A 13,213-nucleotide genomic window follows, 5' to 3' on the forward strand; every position below is an offset into this window, starting at 1 on the left:
GCCAAGCGGTCCGTCGCACTGACATATGAAGTTTATCCAGGGAGAAATGTGATTGCCAATATAGAGTTAAGAATATTTTTTTTGTGTGGAAATGACTTCAAACTGGACTTTAAACTTTCTTTTAGGTTAACAGATACTAAATACCTTTGTTATAGTGTCTTAATCTTAAGGGATTTTTTTTTTTTAAATTCTTTATTTTAGGCGTGCAGTGTTAAGTACAAACTTTCGCTATGACTCATAACAGGGGTTACATCGGCAATGACAGTGTGTTAGCATATAAGTTCAAGATGGACTGCACTTTTTTTTATAAAGATAAAAGGAAAGAAAAACAAGCTTTGTTGTGAGGTAAGAAGGACATGTAGTAACTGTAGTTACGCTTAATTATAGTCAGGATTAGTGTTTTGCACCCCTCCCTGTTACAGGTGCCTCATCTCAGGTCCCTATTTAGCCTTGTACTGCAAAGAGCCTCAGATGGAATTTTTTCCCAACCACTGGAACAGACGGAACACAGAACAGCCAACTGAGGAAGCCTTATGAGAAGGCGAAACGCGTTTTGGACTATCTACTTGAGCTTGAGACTATTGAGTCTACCCAGTATTACCTGGGATAAGTATTTTTTATTATATATATCTTGTTTTTATATTTCTTTGGAATAAATCGTTTTTTAAATCCTGACACACTGGGTACTTACTCCTATTTTGGAAACCAGTCAGAAAGGCACCAAAGAATTACTCAACATCCAGCACGCTGCCAAAGAAGGGTCTGGACAACCCCCAAATGGTCCAGAAGCTTATACCACCAGAGTCATATGAGGGTATGACTCCAGGCTTGTGATGTTAACTTTCTGTTTAAGATGAACAGGTTTAAATTGAGTACGGTTACAATATACACATGTAGGCCTTAACGTGGAAAGCTGAAAGCAGGGTAGCGTAGAGCCTGGCAGAAGTGCTCTGTAGAATCAAAAATGAATACGAACTAGAACTTGCCTATAATATATAATATGCCTTAACATCGCTATTCACCCTAGGTGCCTGTCCTGTTAAAACATCACTATGTCCAGCCTGTCAGTCAAAATAGTCGTCCTACGCATTCTAGGCATGGTTATGGGCTAAACTTTTAATTAAAGGCCGAGCAGGGAGGCCAGCGGTACCGGAGCATTAAAACATTGTATGAGGTAACAATTAAACACCGAACTTATTATTGGCCTGTCAACATTAACCTCCTAGGAGGCCCCTTTGGAGTGGTAAGGAAAGGCATTAGTAATCGAGGGCCGAATATTGGTACATCAGCTATCAGGGCTGCTGGGAGCATCCTATGTAAGGAAAAGAAAATAATAACGTGAACGGAAAAAAAAAATAGTAAGCAAAGTTCTACGTCCTGTTGCTCATATCAACGGTCCAGGCCTATGAACCAGCTAGACATATTAGGTGGGTCTCCGGATGCCAAGCAGAAAAAATGAAAATATAGAAAATAATAAGAATAGAACGATAAAGTTAAAACAGTTCCAGTGTAACAGTCTCGGGTTTCGCACCTTGGTGCAGCTGGGGCAGGAACACAGGGTTGCCACGTAATACGTGAGTTCTACGTCCTGCTGCTCATTACAACGGTCCAGGCATATAAACCCGCTAGACTTCTTAGGTGGGTCTCTGGATGCCAAGCAGAAAAAATTAAAATACAAAAAATAATAAGAATAAAACGATAAAGTAAAAACAGTTCCAGTGTAACTGTCTCGGGTGTCGCACCTTAGTGCAGCTGGGGCAGGAACACAGGGTTGCCATGTAGCTATATGGTGTTTGTTGCCGTCGGAAGTACTCGGTTTATGCTATCTTGCCGCCGGTTTCTTGCCATGAAATGTCGGTCCTGTTGCGGGGTACTCCTGCAGTTGACCAGATGACACCGGGTCGCGGGTTAATTGCTGTGTCCCTGCTGAAACCAGGTGGGTGTGCCGAGCATCCGACAGGTGAGCGTCTCTGTGCATTTATGTCGTAATTGCAGAGTAGGCATCTGGCGTGGAGCTTTGGGGGGTAAATGGGGTGATCCTATCTGGGTCCCAGATGTGGGTGCGGTTAGGGGAGCGGTTGCTGTTCTTAGTGGCCTCATTATTTGAGGACAGCAGGTCTTGTGGTAGTTCTAGGAGCCGAAGGAAGGCCGGGGCGTCCCTGATGTCCTGGATGCTGTGCAGATTTGATCCCATTTGGACCACCAGTGTCCTGGGGGCTCGCCATCTGTAGTCGATCTTGTGGGCTCGCAGGATTGAGGTAAGCGGCCTCAGCGATCTACGCCAGGCAAGGGTGCCACTGGATAAGTCTGGGAATAGTGAGAGGTCCATGTTGTCGAAGCGGAAGGGGGTCCTTCCTCGGAGGCCAGTCAGGATCGCCGCCTTGTGTCCTCCATTTCGGAGGGTCATAATGACATCTCTCGAGGCCGCTGTTGGAGCGTTGGTGGGTTTCGGGATTCTGAAGACCCTTTCCGGGGTAATTGTTGAGTTCTGGCTACGTGGCAAGATTTCTTGTAGCAAGCGCTCCGTTAATTTAGGTAATTCTGCCTCTGTGATGTTCTCTCAGACTCCCTGATTTTAAGATTGGAGGCCCGTCTGGCATCTTCGAGCGCCGCAAGGCGGTGGTCATATTGCCGGGCCTGTAGTTCTAGGGCTTGTACAGAGTGTTGTATAGTAGCGACACTCTGTGCTTGTGATAATGAGGATTTCTCCAGTTTGGAGATGCGGCCCGTCAGGCCCTTCAGGTCAGCGCCGAGCGTCGCGACCTCCTCGTGGAAGCTGCGTTTCAGGTCCGCCATTAGAGTCTTCATGATCTCTACGGTGACCGGCTCTGTATCCGTCCCTCTACCGCATTGTGGCATCTGTTGTGGCGGATTGGGGGGATGTCCCCTCTCCTCCTCATCGGACATATCCTCGGAGAAGTCCGAGCACACACCGTGCTGAGCCGCCATGCTTGCTTCGGAGGCCCCACGCGCCTGCCTCCATAGGTCTCCTATAGTTTGTCCCGATATGGGCTTGTGTGGCATCAATTTCTTCCCCTTTCTCCCCATAAGGATTTTGGGGTGAATGCCAGGTAGATGGGGCGTTGAGGGGGAAAATTTCAAGCGTTTTGTCCCTTCTCAACTCGGAGCTCCCTCAGGATGCGTCCGTTCACTTCAGCGTTCAGGCTCCGCCCCCATCTTAAGGGATTTTAAACCTACCATTTGTTTGTTACATACAAAAAAGGTTCAAGCTAAGTACCAGAAACACTTCAGCTTGCTGCAAATACCTTGTCCCTGCAGTCTCAAGTCTTGAACCCCTTTCATTTCAGGGAAAAACACATTTTCTTTTTTTCTGTGTTTAGGGCCAGTTCATGTACTCTGAACAGGTGCTTAATAGATTTCAATGTACAATAGTAAGTTTTCACTTATCCTATGTGATACATGGAACTATAATGCAGATAAACTACTCAGCCAATAAACCTTGCCTTTTCTATATTAATTCCATAAACCTTGCAATTTAGTTTTTTAGGATAAAATCGGACCCCTAGGCCAGAATCAGAGGCTCCCAATTGGTGGTACCTCCTCCTGTGGAGTCTATCTGTAACTGAGCAGCTATAGAATAATTGAAGGTGATAATCATGCTTTAATTTATTTTATACATTACCTGTATAATGTAATGTGATACGATAAAAATAGTGGGCTCTTTTTGACATCCAGTTTCCTTTTAAAACAGGTCTACTAAACCGGATGATCCCAATTAATTTATCCTGTGGAACCCTTTGACAGATTGTAGTACTTAGGAGCAGGTGTGTTTCTGTGTGTAGAGTTGGTGTTTATGTATAATTTTTGTGTTTTTATACAGGGGTATGTTTGTATGTAATGTTTGCATTTGCGTTAAGAGGTGTGTTTGGATGTAGTGTTGGATTTTAAATGCGGTTGTACATTTGTGTATAGTATTGGTGTTTGAGAAAATATAAAATAATTAACAAATTCATTAAATAGAATTTAAGAGTTGGAGTTCAGGGGTGTCTGGGTCTGTCATTAGTAACTTTTCAGGTACTCACATAGTTAACACTAGAGTTATAGAGTTTCTAAGCAGTTTCCGTTTCAGTGCCACTGCCACATACATACTTACACAGATATACACACAGACGCACACTGACAAATACAAACACAGATACACACCCACTGGAACAAAGATACACACACACTCTCTCTCTCTGTCACAAACACACAGATACACACTAACATATAGACACACACCTTGACACACACACTGGCAGAGGTGCACACAGAAAAGCTACTGTAGCTCAAATTGCTGAAAAAGTGCTGAAAAACCTTATAGAAAAGTTTCAGAATGCAAAGTGCATTGCAGTTTACTGCATATGGGGTGACGTAGCTGCATGTTTGCTGTTTTTACATTTTGGTTGTTTTTGCCAAAATTTTGAAATTCAAGTCCAATGTGAATCCCTAACACACTTCACACTTTAGTGAATAACCCTCATACTGCCAAACCAGCCTTTGATGGACGAAGTACATCAACAAACCATTACACAGCTTGTTTGATTATCTGTTGCAAATCCCTGAACCTTTGTTTTATGCATTGCATTAGACAGAGGTAAAAGGTGGGTAACTGTTTCCTACTCCAAAACAATAAAAATGTTATTGGAGTTTTAATACAAAATACGAAGACCCAGGTTATGATCAAAAGAGACATCAATATTTCAATGTTGCAAAATTACATTTGAATCATAATGCAGACCAGAACACTGCTCTGATCACGTACAGCTGGACCAGTGCCTTATGCAAGTCTGAGTTTTAATTGGAAAAGCATTGGATTGGCTAAAATCGGCAAGGGGCGGGGCCAAATGCTGTTTTGGCCAATCAGCACCTCCTGCATTGAATCAATGCATCTCTAGGATGAATATTCAGCGTCTCCATGCAGAGCGTGGGGACGCTGAATGGCAGGGCTGCCTACTTTGCAGCCCTGAGCCAGGAAGCCCCTCCAGTGGCCATCTGAGGCGTGGCCACTTGGAGGTGTCCCTAGGGGCAATATAAACACTGCCTTTTCTCTTTTCCCTCACTAATCCCAGTCAAGCCTCTACGACTGGGTCTGAAGTGCTCCAGGGTCCCTGATAGCTATGAGGAAGCAGACTTGGCGGAGGTACTCTGTTAGAGTACTGGAGCTCCGTCCGCTGAAGTTGCACATTTGGAAGTAAAGGGGGTAAACTCTGTATGTGCAGTAATTTACTATGACATGCTCCACATACAGACTCATGACAACTTTAAATCACCAAAGTGTTCTTGGTGCATGGTGTAAACTTTTAGTTCACTTAAGTCAAGATGTGAGGTCCATAAGTGCTCCAAACCCTTGCAGAGTTTTCAATAAATTAAGCAATGTTCTAACATATAACTCTAGCTATAGAATGACCAGTGGGCAGAACGCAGCACAGATGTGAGTAAAGCATGTGCTTCCTGCCAATGCAATGATGTAGGTTCCCAGGCTGATGAGGGGCTTACCAGGGGAAGGAAGTACAGTGATACAAGTATATTTAGATACAATGCATGTATCATAAACTTCTCACCGACACCTCACTTTCCATGTGATACATTTCATCCTGTCGGAGTAGATTTCTTTCAATTTGCATCCTATCACTGATCCACTGTGTCACTGTCTACTCTATAGTATGTTAATCTTCAACAGCCTGTGCCTGCTGCTTGTATGTTAGAGACCCTGTCATGTATTTGATCCTGAGTTCTGACACTGCATGAGCTCCGGTGCTCTTCTGTTTGTGTGCCTACTTATTTCTCCTGAACACCAAATATCCCATACTGTGCCTGGCAACACGTGGCAGATCAAAGTCAGAGGCACATATCTTGGGGTGAGTCATTACCCAAAGATACTTGTAACTTGTACAGCTCACGTAGATGTAAATCTTTCCTGCTACATTCAAATAAAGACATTAAAATCAGGGTCAGGGTGTAGTTTGCAGAGATCTCTGTTAGCTTGGCATGTATGCATGTCCATGCCAGTACACAAGTTGGCAATTAGCCAGCCCACACAGGTTCCCTCTGTAGACTGCTCAAAGACCCATCTAGGGGGAACATGCCTATTTCATCATGTTGTAAGGATGAACATTTTCTATAATTGCCTATGTGAAAACATTTGCAGATGAGAGATGAGCATGCATTCACACATGTTCTCAAAAAAATAAAATATTTTTTTCCTGCTCCTTGAGGGCTGTTTTTGTTGCTGTGTGTACTTGAGAATGAAGAACAACATGAGTGACAATGTCGGGCACTTCCATGTTGTGATATGAATAATGTCTCCATAGTAGACTTGTGCATAGCAAAAAAAGATTAAAAAAAATACGAAAATAAAAAGCAATTTTGGGGTGACCAAATTTTGGCCATGTGACGGCTTGAAATATCTGAATGTCATTAAAGAAAATAGATTTGGGAAAAAGGATCAGATGAAAAACAGGGTGCGAAAATGTGCCCATCATTGTACTGCAAAATATGAACATAATAAAAGTATATTAAATGTAGTACATATTTTGCATATTTATTGATAGGCGCGTTTTCAAGCCATTTGGTTCACAGATCAAGTGAGAAAAAGTAACCAATAGGGAGGAGGAGTAAAAAAGATCTATATTTGTTAAATATATAATATAGAGTTATATATTTTTTGCTGCTTCTTCCCCCCCCCCCCCCCCCTTAATAAATCACTTTTCACTTGATCTGTGAATAAAAGCAACATTTAGCAGCTGGCCCCTATCAATGAGCTTTTTTTCCCATCAATCATCTCTTTTCTTGGCTGCACTACAAATCACAAATCAACAAACATAGAAACATAGAATGTGATGGCAGATAAGAACCATTCTGCCCATCTAGTCTGCCCAATTTTCTAAATACTTTCATTAATCCCTGGCCTTATCTTCTAGCTAGGATAGCCTTATTCCTATCCCACACATGCTTAAACTCCCTCACTGTGTTAACCTCTACCACTTCAGCTGGAAGGCTATCCCATACATGCACTACCCTCTCAGTAAAGTAATACTTCCGGATATTTTTTTTAAACCTTTGCCCCTCTAATTTAAGACTATGTCCTCTTGTTGTGGTAGTTTTTCTTCTCTTAAATATAGTCTCCTCCTTTACTGTGTTGATTCCCTTTATGTATTTAAATGTTTCTATCATATCCCTCTGTCTCGTCTTTCCTCCAAGCTATACATGTTAAGATCCTTTAACCTTTCCTTGTAAGTTTTTATCCTGCAATCCATGAGTGTCAGGGTGGCGGTCTGGTGCCCGGGACCCAGACACTATCCAGGCGGCGGAGCAGGACCGGGACCCAGTATGCCTGATGATCAGAGCAGGAGTCACAGTGTGGAGGTGGATTAGCAGGGTCTGGTGCAGGGTAACCGCACGCCCCCTGGTGTTGAGCACCAGCGTTTGTGCAGCCACATACCAAGACCCTGAATCAGCTTAAGCGGATACCAGGAACTAGGAGCATGGAAATTAGCAGACCTCCCAGGAGCTGAATAGGGAGGCTCTGCAGCAAGATTGTATCCAGTACTAGAAACAAGGCAAGACTAGAGATAGACACCAAACATGAAAACAAGACAGAAATAGTAGAACCCAGAACCAGAGAAGGATAGTAAGCTAAACCCAGAACATATACACAAGACATGAGGAAAACATAAACATAACTTGGGCATGACTGGACAGGACTGTACATGGACTGGGTATACAAACTAAAACAAGACAAGATAACATAGGCAAAACAAGAGGAGAAATAACTAAGTACTACATATGAAAATCATGCGGATTTAGTCACACTATATGATCATACATTGCATAAGCCTGCCAACAACGCCAATGTACCCCATATCTGGCAGGTCCTACACTGCCTAATGTATGCTAAAACAACCAAAAGACAAATATAGCACTTACCTGCAAGAAAGGGCAGAAGCCTTGAGGAGCTGCCTGCAGGAACACTGAAACAGAGTGAAAGATGGAAAACAAATGGGCGTGGCAACATAAAACAAACATTTAAATGAAACCTGGAGACTGGGAAATCCAGGGACGAACTATAGGAATAAACCCAGAAATCCCAGCATAAAGAAAACCAGACATAGACTAGAAAACCAAAAAAACAAGGAAAACTAAGCAAGAATAGCAAAAAGAGTACTGGATACCAGAAGCCAAGGCCAGACATCTCCACAGAACAGAGCAGGACGTGGCAATGAGCCAGTTTAGTAGCCCTTCTCTGAACTCTCTCTAAAGTATCAATGTCCTTCTGGAGATACGGTCTCCAGTACTGCGTACAATACTCTAAGTGAGGTCTCACCAGTGTTCTGTACAATGGCATGAGCACTTCCCTCTTTCTACTGCTAATACCTCTCCCTATACATCCAAGTATTCTGCTAGCATTTCCTGCTGCTCTGTTACATTGTCTGCCTACCTTTAAGTCATCAGAAATAATGACCCCTAAATCCCTTTACTCAGATGTTGAGGATAGGACTCTATCAAATATTCTGTACTGCCCTTGGGTTTTTACATCCAAGATGCATTATCTTGCACTTATCCACATTAAATGTCAGTTGCCACAACTCTGACCATTTTTCTAGTTTACCTAAAGCATTTGCCATTTGGCTTATCCCTCCTGGAACATCAACCCCGATACATATTTTAGTATCATCAACAGAAAGACATACCTTACCATCAAGACCTTCTGCAATATCACTAATACAAATATTAAAGAGAATGGGTCAAAGTACAGATCCCTGAGGTACCCCACTAGTGACAAGCCCATGCTTCGAATATATTCCATTGACTACAACCCTCTGTTGCCTGTCACTCAGCCACTGCCTTACCCATTCAACAATATTGGAATCCAAACTTAAAGATTGCAGTTTATTGATAAGTCTTCTATGTGCAACAGTGTCAAAAGCCTTACTGAAATCTAGGTAAGCAATGTTTACTGCACCACCCTGATCTATTATTTTAGTTACCCAATCAAAAAAATCAATAAGATTAGTTTGGCACGATCTCCCTAAAGTTAACCCATGTTGTCTCTGATCTTGAAATCCATGTGATTTTACATGTTCAACAATCCTATCATTTTACATGGTTTCCATTACTTTCCCCACTACTGAAGTAAGGCTTACTTCAGTAGTGGGGAACTGAATGTGTTTGTTTTGTGAATCAGCTCCAAGTTCGAGAATTCATACAATAACCCAATCGGTCCAAATTTTGATGAATTGCAGTTCAGAATGAAACAAATCTCAAAGTTTGCTCCATATCCATGTTTTTATGTGGCTCCAAAGACAACAGACATGCATGCTGTTTGGTTGAACTCTTGTAGTGCTCTAAATTAACTACTTAGAAGCAAACAGTGTAGAGTATAAGAATTCTTGCGATAGTATGAAATGGTTTTCCCTTTGCCCTCAAACCAACCATGTGCAGGAAGGGGAGGGCATAAATATATATATATATATAGGCATTGCCTGGCATATCGCATGGCCCAAACTGCGCCATACTACAATCTATCTAGGGGGCTACCCTTTAAATAGTATGTATAATATATTATATATGCAATACAGGGATGAGGGCACTCACTATTCTCCAATTGCTTTTCCAAACGGAATGATGTAATGCCTTGGTGCACCACGCGGGAAGCAATATATATCCACATATTTCAGCAAAGAAAAGTGGGCACTTGCAGGTCTTCTTTAGTGGAAAAAAAATAACAAATTTATTAGTGTAGCAAGGAGAAAGGATCGAGAACAGATCCGAAACGATACTACACTATTAAATTTGCTATTTTTTTCCACACCAAACAAGACCTGCTAGTGCCCACTTTTCTTTGCTGAAATAATGTAATATATATATATTAAAATGTAGCTAAATTATATAAACAAAACATAAATACACTTTTTTTTAGATTTGTTCTAATCTGGAGGAAAGACCTATTTACTTATTTTTTGGTGGATTATGTATATGGACACATTGGAATAACATGCTAACTTTGCACCAAGTGAAAGATCCTGAAATTACAACTTTCCTTAAAATATCACTTAAAATGAAAGATATGTGTTTGTAAACCACTTTCAGTAATTACATGTTTCTAATGTAATTGTCAGTCTTCAGTCTAAAGATAAGTTAATTACAGAACTTGATTCAGAGATGTGGGTTAAAATCCAGCAACAGGACGTGTGTAAATTATACGGGCAACTTAGAAATAGAACTAATTAATGTTAAATAGGGGGGATGGTTGGTTGGCATGTATTTGATTTATGTATAGCTAAGAGATTAGAAGTTAATACAATTGGATTAAGAAAAACAAGTCAGGCTGAAATGACGAACGGGGAGCTGCCATGTTTGCCACAAATAACTGCAGCTCATAAGAGGTTATTGGATTATTCATTCTATCCGATTTGAGAGAATTACTTCTTAGTCAGGAGACATGGAAATCTGTGCAATCATTGCTCTATTGGAGAGCAGTTACTGAGCAAATGGTGAACTTGCTAAATCCGAAGGGCACTACTCCCTTTTTAGCCTTCTTTAGTGTACTATCACATCAGACACTATTGACCATATCATTCTCTCTTGGTATCCACGGTTTGGTAAGGAGTTAATACATAACCTAATTTTCTATAGGTTCTTTCTGGGGTTCATGTGACAATAAATTCTCAGGTGCTGGGGTTTTGGAATTCAGCAGAACCCAACATGCATATGTAGATCAGAAATAAATATAAAATATAAAATGCGTAAAAAAACAGATACAGAGAGATGTATTTCTAGACATTGATTAACTTCAAAGATTTGAAAAGACAGTGTACTAAAATTATAAGGTATTCAAATTATCACTGTTTCATAATGGGAATCACAATACCGAATGCTATCATCAAAGTCAGGATACCAGGGAGGACAAGATAAGTGAAATGGAAGGTTAACTTATGGGAAAGATGAAAAGGGTAATGATAAATTATGTAAAATTAGATTATTTTTTTTCTCAACAAGGATAAGGGGGGAGGTGAGGGTGAGTTTAAGGAATGAAGTAGGACAAATTAGAAAGATTCATAAAAGTTGTAAATCTTTGATTAAAGATAGCACAAGTATTTGGAAGAATATTACATATATAAATAAGAAAGTAAGAAAAGAAAAAGGGAATATTAAACCACAATTCAAATGAATTATAAGTAAATATTTTTTTTTTATGAAGTTCACTATAAAGTTCACATTGTCACTTGGTAAAATATAAAGGAATTAATATACTACTTCTCACTATATGTTTAGAGGAGACAAAGGTTTTATTAATTTTTTTTTTTAAAATTGCACAAAATGTTTTGCTTAAAGATATCACAAATATATGGAGGAATAGTAATTATATAAATATGAAAATAGGGAAAAGAGAACATTAATTCACAATTTAAACAAATTCTATGTAAATATTAAATTTTTATAAAGTTCACTATAGGGGTTTATATTGTTATTTGGTAAATTAGAAAGAAATTTATATACCACTTTTCACTGTAAGTTCGGTGGAGGAAAACGTTTTTTGTTTGTTTGTTTGTTTTTTTGTCTTTTGCTCTTTCCTCTTTTTCTGGGATAATATACCCAGATTAGGTGCGCAATAATCAGTGTTAATGTATCCCCACTTCTAAGGGTTTACCCCACTTTGTGTGGTGTTACTACATAGTTACAGAGGAAATTATGGAACTATGTTCCTAGAAATATATATTTTTTATGTAATTGGCAATTAAGAAATCACCAATTAACACAATATGTGTTAAATGTTGTAATACATGTTTATTATGTAATCAGATCAAGAGCGTAATTATTATGAGGTATCTAAAATATCAATGTTTAAATTAATGTCAATAAATTTTTTTCTAAAAAAAATGAAAAAAGGATTTAGAACTTGATATATCCCAATTGGAATGGTGTACTACTTTAATACAGTTAATAATGTTAAGAACATTCATTGTTTAAATTTAATTGAGTGCCAATTTTAGATCATGTATAAATGTCTACTCCCTACTAGGATATCAAAGATGTAACAGGATTATAATCCAAATGGTTGGAGATGTGGAAATCAAGTAGGATCTTTCATCCATATTTGGTGGGCATGTCCTTTGGTCAAAACCATTTGGACTTGAGCTTACAAAATTTTTCGAATGTTCTGGTAATAGGTTAATGTGGGGACCCGAAATCGCACTCCTGCATTTGAAATGGAATTTGAAAGATGTAAATCATATATGTTTAGCCATCCACTGTTTAACGGCTACTAAGATAACCATTGCTAGAAATTGGAAATCTTCTTCCCCTTTCCAAAAAAAATCATCTTATTAATCAAATTAAATATCAAATATGCATGGAAAGAGATCTTTCAAATTCCCACATATACTCTCTGAAAAATCAAAGTATATATGAAACATGGTTGGATAAATTATAAGACTTTTAAACACTTGTCGCATTATAATAGACACAAATGAAATATATGAACTAAGATAAAATTCTCCAGCTCTGAGTTAACATTGATGTTATGTCTTGTAATGTTATGTATGTATTTATTATAAGGTTTTAAACAATGGTGCCTAAAATACTAAACCCATATAAGAAATTATTTATGAATGTACTGAAGTAATATAAATGTTTTATGTCAAGCAACTGTATATATATATATGACAAAATCAAATAAATATGATAATAAAAAAGTTTTAAAAAAAAGTCAGGTTACCAGCGTTATAGTTTCTCAATCAAGCCCAAGAATAATACTACATTTCACAATCTATAATTTACTTAGCGTGCTTTAGAACCGCAAAGAAATGGTAAGAATAAGCAGTCAGCCTGTAATTGTGTATGTGTGACTGTTTGCTTGTGATTGAATGTGCGACTCTCTGTCTGTAACTGTACAGTATGTGACTGTGTGGCTGGGTCAACTGCTGTCAACAGTAGCCAACCTTTGGCAATCTCGATGTTGTGGACTACACCTTAATGGCATAATGCTGACAAAGCTTTAGGGGAGATGTAGTCTTCAATATCTGGAGTGCTGAATGGCTGCCTATCCCTGGCCTAGGCCATTGAACGCCCCAGTATCAGGGCATCAAAGCTGTCTCAAAAATCAAGCTAGAGCTTTGTTAGACTTCAGCCATAGGTAACCTTATAGCACGAGTCAAAACTATGAGAGATGCCTCAGTGATCTAGTTTATATGACCTTTCCCTTATAAAA

The 13,213-nt window shown here is 39.5% G+C and overlaps 1 protein-coding gene across 1 annotated transcript in view; it reads right to left on the reverse strand.

The window, feature by feature from the left end:
- The window catches only part of PDC (phosducin), a 50,369-nt gene that overhangs the window by 13,106 nt on the left and 24,050 nt on the right, over window positions 1–13,213 (reverse strand). The gene's annotated exons all lie outside the window — the stretch shown is intronic.

This window comes from Pelobates fuscus, chromosome 7, assembly GCF_036172605.1.
Source record: "Pelobates fuscus isolate aPelFus1 chromosome 7, aPelFus1.pri, whole genome shotgun sequence".
NCBI lineage: Eukaryota > Metazoa > Chordata > Amphibia > Anura > Pelobatidae > Pelobates > Pelobates fuscus.